This window comes from Ranitomeya variabilis, chromosome 6 (assembly GCF_051348905.1).
Source record: "Ranitomeya variabilis isolate aRanVar5 chromosome 6, aRanVar5.hap1, whole genome shotgun sequence".
NCBI classification, from domain to species: domain Eukaryota; kingdom Metazoa; phylum Chordata; class Amphibia; order Anura; family Dendrobatidae; genus Ranitomeya; species Ranitomeya variabilis.
The window spans coordinates 234614142-234624637 of NC_135237.1; positions in this window are offsets into that span (position 1 = coordinate 234614142).

Genomic DNA, 10496 nt, shown 5'->3' on the forward strand with positions numbered 1-10496 from the left:
AAAAATCATTTTTGAGGTAAAAAAAAAGGATTTTTTATTTTCACGTCTCTACGTTATAAATTTCTGTGAAGCACTTGGGGGTTCAAAGTGCTCACTGCACACCTAGATAAGTTCTTTAATGGGTCTAGTTTCCAAAATGGTGTCACTTGTGGGGGGTTTCCACTACTTAGGCCGGCCTCACACTAGCGAGTTTTACGGATGTAAGAGCGCAGAAATTACGTCCGTAAAACTCGCAAAATAAACGGCACAATTATTCTCAATGGGGCTGCTCCTATTAGCCGTATATTACGGTTCAGTATTATACGGCTTTCTACGGCCGTACAAAATCGCAGCATGCTGCGTTTGTCAGCGTATTGCGCAAAAAAATCGCTAATGAAAGTCTATGGGGGCGAGAAAAATACGGATTCCACACGGACCTGCAGTGTGACTTGCGAGAAATACGCAGCGCTGTTAGTGAAAAGTCGGTAATTCAATTGCCGGCTTTTCATTTCTCCTGCACAAACCCGACAGGATATGAGACATGGTTTACATACAGTAAACCATCTCATATCCCCTTTTTTTTGCATATTCCACACTACTAATGATAGTAGTGTGTATGTGCAAAATTTCAGCGCTGTAGCTGCTGAAATAAAGGGTTAAATGGCGGAAAAAATTGGCGTGGGCTCCCGCGCAATTTTCTCCGCCAGAGTGGTAAAGCCAGTGACTGAGGGCAGATATTAATAGCCAGGAGAGGGTCCATGGTTATTGGCCCCCCCGTGGCTAAAAACATCTGCCCCCAGCCACCCCAGAAAAGGCACATCTGGAAGATGCGCCTATTCTGGCACTTGGCCACTCTCTTCCCACTCCCTGTAGCGGTGGGCTATGGGGTAATGAAGGGTTAATGCTACCTTGCTATTGGAAGGTGACATTAAGCCAGATTAATAATGGAGAGGCGTCAATTATGACACCTATCCATTATTAATCCAATTGTTGGAAAGGGTTAAAAAACACACACACACATGATTTAAAAGTATTTTAATTAAATAAACACAGCGGTTGTTGTAATAATTTATTTCTCTCTCATTCCATTTCCAGGCCCTCGCTTGGCAAAACAATAAACACACAAGATACATACCCTCTCTGATGAACTGTCACGTCCCACGAAGTAATCCATCTGAAGGGGTTAACTAATATTACAGGCAGAGCTGCGATAAACCACTCGCTCGTGCCTGTAATCCCCGGGTGCTGAAAGGAAAGCAGTGATCTATACTTACATTCAGTTGCGGTGATGCGCCCCTGCTGGATGTTCTCATGAACTGCAGCCTGGGAACTTTTTCCCACGCTCCAGGTCATATGAGGACATCCACCAGGGGGCGCATCACCGCGACTGAAGGTAACTATAGGTCATTGACCTACATTTCCTTCAGTCGCGGTGATGCGCCCCCTGGTGGATGTCCTCATATGACCTGGAGCGTGGGAAAAAGTTCCCAGGCTGCAGTTCATGAGAACATCCAGCAGGGGCGCATCACCGCGACTGAATGTAAGTATAGATCACTGCTTTCCTTTCAGCACCCGGGGATTACAGGCACGAGCGAGTGGTTTATCGCAGCTCTACCTGTAATATTAGTTAACCCCTTCAGATGGATTACTTCGTGGGACGTGACAGTTCATCAGAGAGGGTATGTATCTTGTGTGTTTATTGTTTTGCCAAGTGAGGGTCTGAAAATGGAATGAGAGAGCAATAAATTATTACAACAACCGCTGTGTTTATTTCATTAAAATACTTTTAAATCATGTGTGTGTGTGTTTTTTAACCCTTTCCAACAATTGGATTAATAATGGATAGGTGTCATAATTGACGCCTCTCCATTATTAATCTGGCTTAATGTCACCTTCCAATAGCAAGGTGGCATTAACCCTTCATTACCCCATATCCCACTGCTACAGGGAGTGGGAAGAGAGTGGCCAGGTGCCAGAATAGGCGCATCTTCCAGATGTGCCTTTTCTGGGGTGGCTGGGGGCAGATGTTTTTAGCCACGGGGGGCCAATAACCATGGACCCTCTCCTGGCTATTAATATCTGCCCTCAGTCACTGGCTTTACCATTCTGGCGGAGAAAATTGCGCGGGAGCCCACGCCAATTTTTTCCGCCATTTAACCCTTTATTTTAGCAGCTACAGCGCTGAAATTTTGCACATACACACTACTAACATTAGTAGTGTGGAATATGCAAAAAAAAAGGGGGATATGAGATGGTTTACTGTATGTAAACCATGTCTCATATCCTGTCGGGTTTGTGCAGGAGAAATGAAAAGCCGGCAATTGAATTACCGGCTGTTCACAGATATCGCGCTGAATGAAATCTAAATACAGAATATATATATATATATATATATATATATATATATATATATATATATATATATATATATATATATATATATATATATAATATATATATATATATATATGTGTCTCAATGACATATATATATATATATATATATATATATATATATATATATACATACTGTATATATGTTTTCCCGAACATTTGAGCACATAAATCCATTAGATGTCGGTTTTGCAAGCCTGTGCGAAAATCTCGCAGTACGGATGCCATACGGATTACATACGGAGGATGCCATGCGCAAAATACGCTGAAACACCCTGACTACGGATCAATATTTTGGGAACATTTCTCTGTATTACGGCCGTAGTACGGACGTATAATACGTGGCGTATTGTCTTACGCCAAGTGTGAGGCCGGCCTTAGACACATCAGGGGCTCTCCAAACGCGACATGGCGTCCGATGTCAATTCCAGCCAATTCTGCATTTAAAATGTCAAACTGAACTCCTTCTCTTCCAAGCTCTGCTGTGCACACAAACAGTGGTTTACCCCAACATATGGGGTATCGTCGTACTCAGGAGAAATTGCACAACAAATTTTGTGGTTCACTTTCTCTTTTTACACTTGTGAAAATAAAAAAATTGGTTAATTTTTTCCTTCTACATTGTTTCAGTTCCTGTGAAGCACGTAAAGGGTTAATAAACTTCTTGATGGTGGTTTTGAGCACCTTAAGGGATGTAGTTTTTAGAATGGAGTCCCTTTTGGGTATTTTCTTTCATGTACACCCCTCAAAGTGACTTTACATGTGAGATGGTGCCTAAAAAAATGGTTTTGTAAATTTTGTTGTAAAAATGAGAAATCGCTGGTCAACTTAACCCTTAGGCCATGTTCACACAGTGCGTTTTTTACCGCGGAACCGCAGCGGTTTTGCCGCTGCGGTTCCGCAGCTTTTTTCCATGCAGGGTACAGTACAATGTACCCTATGGAAAACAGGAACCACTGTGCACATGATCCTGAATTTCAAAAAAAAAGCCGCGCTGAATAGCTGCGGGAAAAAAGAAGGAGCATGTCACTTCTTTGTCCGAAACAGCAGCGGTTCTGCACCCATAGACCTCCATTGTGAGGTCAAACCCGCAGTAAAACCCGCAGATCAAAAATATATCTGCGGGTTTTATTGCGGTTTGTGGTGCAGAACCGCTGCAGCAGGAAGTGCGGGGAAGCGGGCGGAAGTGCTTGGGCGTAGTGTCGTTCCCGAAGAGACTGTCATGGAGGCATACCGTCGCATGGGGATCGATGTCGGGCGTCTGATTGATTTGGTATGTATGTGTGTGTGTGTGTATGTGTGTGTGTGTCTGTGTGTGTGTGTGTGTGTGTGTGTGTGTGTGTGTGTCCCCATGCGACGATAGTGCCACCATTGTGCTAAGTCGCCGTATGGGACTACTACTCCCATCCGGTATTAGGATGGGAGAGTTGTCCCTGTGTCCGGCGACTTAGCACAGTTGTAAAGTTACACAAAACACACACAATACACATACATGACACACAGTACAGTACATACAACATATAACAGAGTATATACTCACCAACAGCACACTTGTAGGCGAAGCCCTCGATCCTCCAGGAAAAAATCACAAAATAAAAAATAAAATTCATACCCCTGTCCGCAGAATCCATAAAACGAGTGTCCCACGCTGATCCCCTGCTCTCCGGCGATACACTGCCAGGAGCGAAGCTGTTCCGGAGTTCAATGGCTCCGGCGTCTCGGTTAACGGCAGTACAGCTGCGTTGAACTTTCCCACGCAGCACTGCCGTTAAGCGAGAGTGCCGGGGTCAATGACCGCCGGTAAACTCGCTCGCGCATGCGCAGTGACACACCGACAGGAACTATGGCTCCTGTCAGTGTGTTGCTGCAGCCGTGGAGAGCAGACATCTCTGGATGTGTCTGTTCTCCATGGAAGATCTTCGTGGGACCCTCGATGGATTTCTGCGGACAGGGCCAGGGAGTATGAATTTGTTTTTTTATTTTGCGTCTTTTTCAGGTCGAGGGTCTTCAGGACGGATTGAGCGTACAATAAAATACGTGGCACTGAAATACATGATACGTGGCACTGAAATACGTGGCACTGAAATACGTGATACGTGGCACTTAAATACGTGGCACTTAAATTTGTGGCACTTAAATACGTGGCACTTAAATACGTGATACCTGGCACTTAACCCCTCATTACCCCATATCCCACCGCTACACGGGAGTGGGAAGAGAGGGGCTAAGTGCCGGAATGCGCCTTTTCCGGGGCGGCTGCGGGCTTATATTTGTAGCCGGGGGGGGGGGAAATATCCATGGCCCCTTTCCTAGTCTATGAATATAAGCCCACGGCTGTCTGCATAGCCTTTCTGGCCTAAAAATATAGGGGGACCCCAACACTTTATTTTTTCGGGGCCCTCTATATTTTAGTGCCAGAAAGGCTATGCAGACAGCTGTGGGTTAATATTCATAGCCTGGGAACAGCCATGGGTATTTTAACCCCTTCCCAGGCCACAAATAATGGCCCACGGCTGTCTGCTTAGCCTTTCTGGCCTAAAAATATAGGGGGACCCTATGTATTTTTTTTTTGGGGGGTCCCCATATATTATAGTAACCCTTTCATAGGATTAATAATGGATAGGCGTCTTATTGACGCCTCTCCATTATTAACCGGGCTTAACGCCACCTTACAATAGCAACCCTATCATTAACCCTAGGATCCCTTTAGGGTTAGGGTTAGGATCCCTGTAGGGGTAGGGTTAGGGTTAGGATCCCTTTAGGGTTAGGATCCCTTTAGGGTTAGGGGTAGGGTCCCTGTTAGGGTTATGATCCCTACCCCTAACCCTACCCTAACTATTTCAGTTTATAGTGGGTTTTTTACTTAATGTTGTTGATTGGCGCACGCACCGCTCAGGATTGACGGCGCCAGAGCTAGTAGTAAAACAACTGCACACAAACGTTTTTATTGGTGTTTGTGTTTTCAGTTTGTGCTTGTGTTCATTTATTAGGGGTTACTTTGATATATTTCAACTTTTTAAAAGCATTTGTGTAACATTACTTGGTCGTTCTATAGATTATGAGATGACACTATTGTATTCATTGTAGGTTCGTGATTATCCGGCCCTGTGGGACCCTTCAGATGAATCCTATAAGGATAAATACTTTAGGGAACTCGCGTGGACCAAAATAGTTCGCGACATGTTCCCGGATTGGGACAAATATCCTGGGGCAACACAGCAGAAAATAGGTAATTATAATTACATTTATTTAGTAAACTTTGAGTATATTAAAAGTATACTTTGTTTAGATCTCTAAAAAATTGTTGTTGTTTTTTGGAACCTTTTTTTGGTAGATAAAGATGTGAGGCAACGTTGGCGCTCTATCAGAGACCGATTTACCAAATTTCTAAATGACTGTTCAAAGAGTGGCTCTTCGCCGAGCAAAACAAAATTCCCCTTCAGTGAAGAGCTACAGTTCATTGTGACCAGCAGGACATTGAGAAAGTAAGTTAAAATCCACTCCACAAGATTATTTATATATAATATGTTGTGCTAAAAATTTTATTAACCCCTTCCCGACATGTGACGGTATAGTACGTCACATGTCGGGACCCCCGCTTTGATGTGCGCTCCGGCGGTGAGCGCACATCAAAGCCGGGACATGTCAGCTGTTTTGAACAGCTGACATGTGCCCGCAATAGGCGCGAGCAGAATCGCGATCTGCGCGCGCCTATTAACTAGTTAAATGCCGCTGTCAAACGCAGACAGCGGCATTTAACTACCGCATCCGGCCGTGCGGCCGGATATGAGCGCATCGCCGACCCCCGTCACATGATCGGGGGTCGGCGATGCTCCTCCATTGTAACCATAGAGGTCCTTGAGACCTCTATGGTTACTGATTGCCGGTGGCTGTGAGCGCCCCCCTGTGGTCGGCGCTCACAGCACACCTGCAAATCTGCTGTGTAGCAGCGATCTTATGATCACTGCTGCATAGCAGAGCCGATCGGGCTGTGCCTGCTTCTAGCCTCCCATGGAGGCTATAGAAGCATGGCAAAAGTAAAAAAAAAAAAGTTTTTAAAAATGTGAAAAAAATAAAAAAAATATAAAAGTTTAAATCACCCCCCTTTCGCCCCAATCAAAATACACTCACCGGCCACTTTATTAGGTACACCTGTCCAACTTCTTGTTAACACTTAATTTCTAATCAGCCAATCACATGGCGGCAACTCAGTGCATTTAGGCATGTAGACATGGTCAAGACAATCTCCTGCAGTTCAAACCGAGCATCAGTATGGGGAAGAAAGGTGATTTGAGTGCCTTTGAACGTGGCATGGTTGTTGGTGCCAGAAGGGCTGGTCTGAGTATTTCAGAAACTGCTGATCTACTGGGATTTTCACGCACAACCATCTCTAGGGTTTACAGAGAATGGTCCGAAAAAGAAAAAAAATCCAGTGAGCGGCAGTTCTGTGGGCGGAAATGCCTTGTTGATGCCAGAGGTCAGAGGAGAATGGGCAGACTGGTTCGAGCTGATAGAAAGGCAACAGTGACTCAAATCGCCACCCGTTACAACCAAGGTAGGCCTAAGAGCATCTCTGAACGCACAGTGCGTCGAACTTTGAGGCAGATGGGCTACAGCAGCAGAAGACCACACCGGGTACCACTCCTTTCAGCTAAGAACAGGAAACTGAGGCTACAATTTGTACAAGCTCATCGAAATTGGACAGTAGAAGATTGGAAAAACGTTGCTTGGTCTGATGAGTCTCGATTTCTGCTGCGACATTCGGATGGTAGGGTCAGAATTTGGCGTAAACAACATGAAAGCATGGATCCATCCTGCCTTGTATGGAGCATCTTTGGGATGTGCAGCCGACAAATCTGCGGCAACTGTGTGATGCCATCATGTCAATATGGACCAAAATCTCTGAGGAATGCTTCCAGCACCTTGTTGAATCTATGCCACGAAGAATTGAGGCAGTTCTGAAGGCAAAAGGGGGTCCAACCCGTTACTAGCATGGTGTACCTAATAAAGTGGCCGGTGAGTGTAAATCAATAAAAAAAAAACCCAACCTACACATATTTGGTATCGCCGCTTTCAGAATCGCCCGATCTATCAATAAAAAAAAGCATTAACCTGATCGCTAAATGGCGTAATGAGAAAAAAATTTGAAACGCCAGATTTACGTTTTTTTGGTCGCCACGACATTGCATTAAAATGCAATAACGGGCGATCAAAAGAACGTATCTGCACCAAAATGCTATCATTAAAAACGCCAGCTCGGCACGCAAAAAGTAAGCCCTCACCTGACCCCAGATCACGAAAAATGGAGACGCTACGAGTATCGGAAAATGGCGCAATTTTGTTTTGTTTTGTTTTTTGCAAAGTTTGGAATTTTTTTTTCACCACTTAGGTGAAAAATAACCTAGTCATGTTAGATGTCTATGAACTCGTAGTGACCTGGAGAATCATAATGGCAGGTCAGTTTTAGCATTTAGTGAACCTAGCAAAATAGGCAAGCAAAAAACAAGTGTGGGATTGCACTTTTTTTGCAATTTCACTGCACTTGGAATTATTTTCCCGTTTTCTAGTACACGACATGCTAAAACCAATGATGTCGTTCAAAAGTACAACTCGTCCCGCAAAAAATAAGCCCTCACATGGCCAAATTGACGGAAAAATAAAAAAGTTATGGCTCTGGGAAGGAGGGGAGCGAAAAACGAAAATGGAAAAACGGAAAAAGCTCCGGGGGTGAAGGGGTTAATGATCTTTTTTTCCCCCCACAGGAAGGAAGGAAACATGTCTGCAGCTGATTTCGAGGACAGCGACACAGAGGATGGAGCAGGCAGTTCCTCTGGAGTGGGAGGGACCATCTCTACCTCCATTCCCACAGCTTCTGCTGAATCAACATCCACTTCAACAGCTGCTGCATCCACATCTGCTTCAGCAGCTGCTGAAGCATCTGATTCCGTAGAAGCTGTGAGAGTGGAGAAGAGAGCTGTCTATCCGGTGGCAGCAGACAAAAAAAAAAAAAAACTATGAAGAACCAAGAGGACCAAACGGTTCAAATTGCCTGTGACACCTTGGATTTCATCAAAAAATCAACTAGCGACGACCATTGCGACTCGTTTGCACTAACTGTCGCAAGAAAAACACGCTCCCTGCCACCGGATAGACAATCTCTTTTTATGTCTATGGTCCAGATGTCCCTCACTGCTCTGGAGGACCCTGCTCCTATTTCGCCATACAATGAGGTTCTGATGGGGGTGTTGGGACTTTTCAGGCCCCGACACAGAACACCTGAAACACCAGCTACAAGACCCCAGTATTTGGCCAACAGCCAAGGAAGTTATGGAGATAGAGGCAGCCAAGGAAGTTATGGAGATAGAGGCAGCCAAGGAAGTTATGGAGATAGAGGCAGCCAAGGAAGTTATGGAGATAGAGGCAGCCAAGGAAGTTATGGAGATAGAGGCAGCCAAAGAAGTTATGGAGATAGAGGCAGCCAAGGAAGTTATGGAGATAGAGGAAGTTCGCAGCAGCTGGGGGGAGCAACTTCTCAAACAGAGGGAACAAATTTCCTCGATTCTCCAGAGTACACCTTTCTTTATTGAACGTAAATTGGGCTACAGGTCCAGTTGCACAGAAAACCACAAGAAAAACGAAGTTCATCATATGTGATAATCGGTAAACTTATCAGTTTATTGAAAATAATAAAAATGAACAAAACATAATATAACAGAAAAACCTTATTGGTATTCAAATAATAGGGAACAGGTGCACCAAAACATCCACTATCACATTGCAGGAGGGGAGAAGGACATGCGTTATCAAATGAGTAAAAAATATAACTGAGTACTGGCACTGGAGGTCTCAATAGAGATGTACAGGGACACATAACTCCTTTGACAACTCCTGTCCTTCTCCCCTCCTGCATACCTCCCAACCGTCCCGATTTCAGCGTGACAGTCCCGCTTTGGCACCGGGGTCCCGCTGTCCCGCTTCGGGCATTTAAAATCCCGAATTTGCGGCCGCCGGTGAAGCCCCGCCCACTTCCGGGACGTAGAGAGAGCCCGATTAGTACCCGCTGTTCGTTCCGTTCCCTGGGACTGCGTTGTAGCCACGCCCCCTTGAGTTGCCTCATCGCCCGCCTCCGGCTTCCTCCTCAACTATAGACGTGGGCGGACTCTGAGGACAGAGCGGCAGCACCCGGACTGGTTTCTGGCACGGGGGCAGAGTTGTGAGACACTCCGTGTCTGTGTGACCGCGGGAGCAGCGAGCGGATCTCCAGACTGTAAGTGAATGTATGTGTCTCTCCCCCTCTCCATGCAGCGCTGCCCTGCTGCGGTTACAGCAGAGACTCTGACAGCATAGGAGGACTGACAAACTAAACTTTGTCTCCCCATGGTGCGCGCACCCCGCTCCCACTCTCCCCCTGGTACCCATCCATCGGATTCTCCACCAACCTGGTGCAGCACCCCTTACATTCTATGGGGGCTGCCACCTGCCTGCGTTACATTCTATGGGGGCTGCCACCTGCCTGCGTTACATTCTATGGGGGCTGCCACCTGCCTGCGTTACATTCTATGGGGGCTGCCACCTGCCTGCGTTACATTCTATGGGGGCTGTGCAGCATTATATTCTATGGGGCTGTGCTGCATTATATTCTATGGGGCTGTGCTGCATTATATTCTATGGGGCTGTGCTGCATTATATTCTATGGGGCTGTGCTGCATTATATTCTATGGGGCTGTGCTGCATTATATTCTATGGGGGCTGTGCTGTATTATATTCTATGGGGGCTGTGCTGTATTACATTCTATGGGGACTGAGCTGTAATGGTGGATACAGCAGTCAGCGGCGCAGCTGGATGACACCATTCAGCGCCGTGGGAGTGGAAGCTGCCGGCTGCTGCGAGGGAGCGCGGTGAAAGGTGTTTGTGTGTACTGATGGAGAAGGCAATGATGGGGGTGGGGTAACCATGTGTGGCCATTATACTGCACCCAGCATTGTGTGGGGCCATTATACTGTACCCAGCATTGTGTGGCCATTATACTATACCCAGCATCGTGTGGGGCCATTATACTGTACAAAGCATCATGTGGCGCCATTATACTGTATGGACCATCACGTGGGGCAAGTATACTGTAC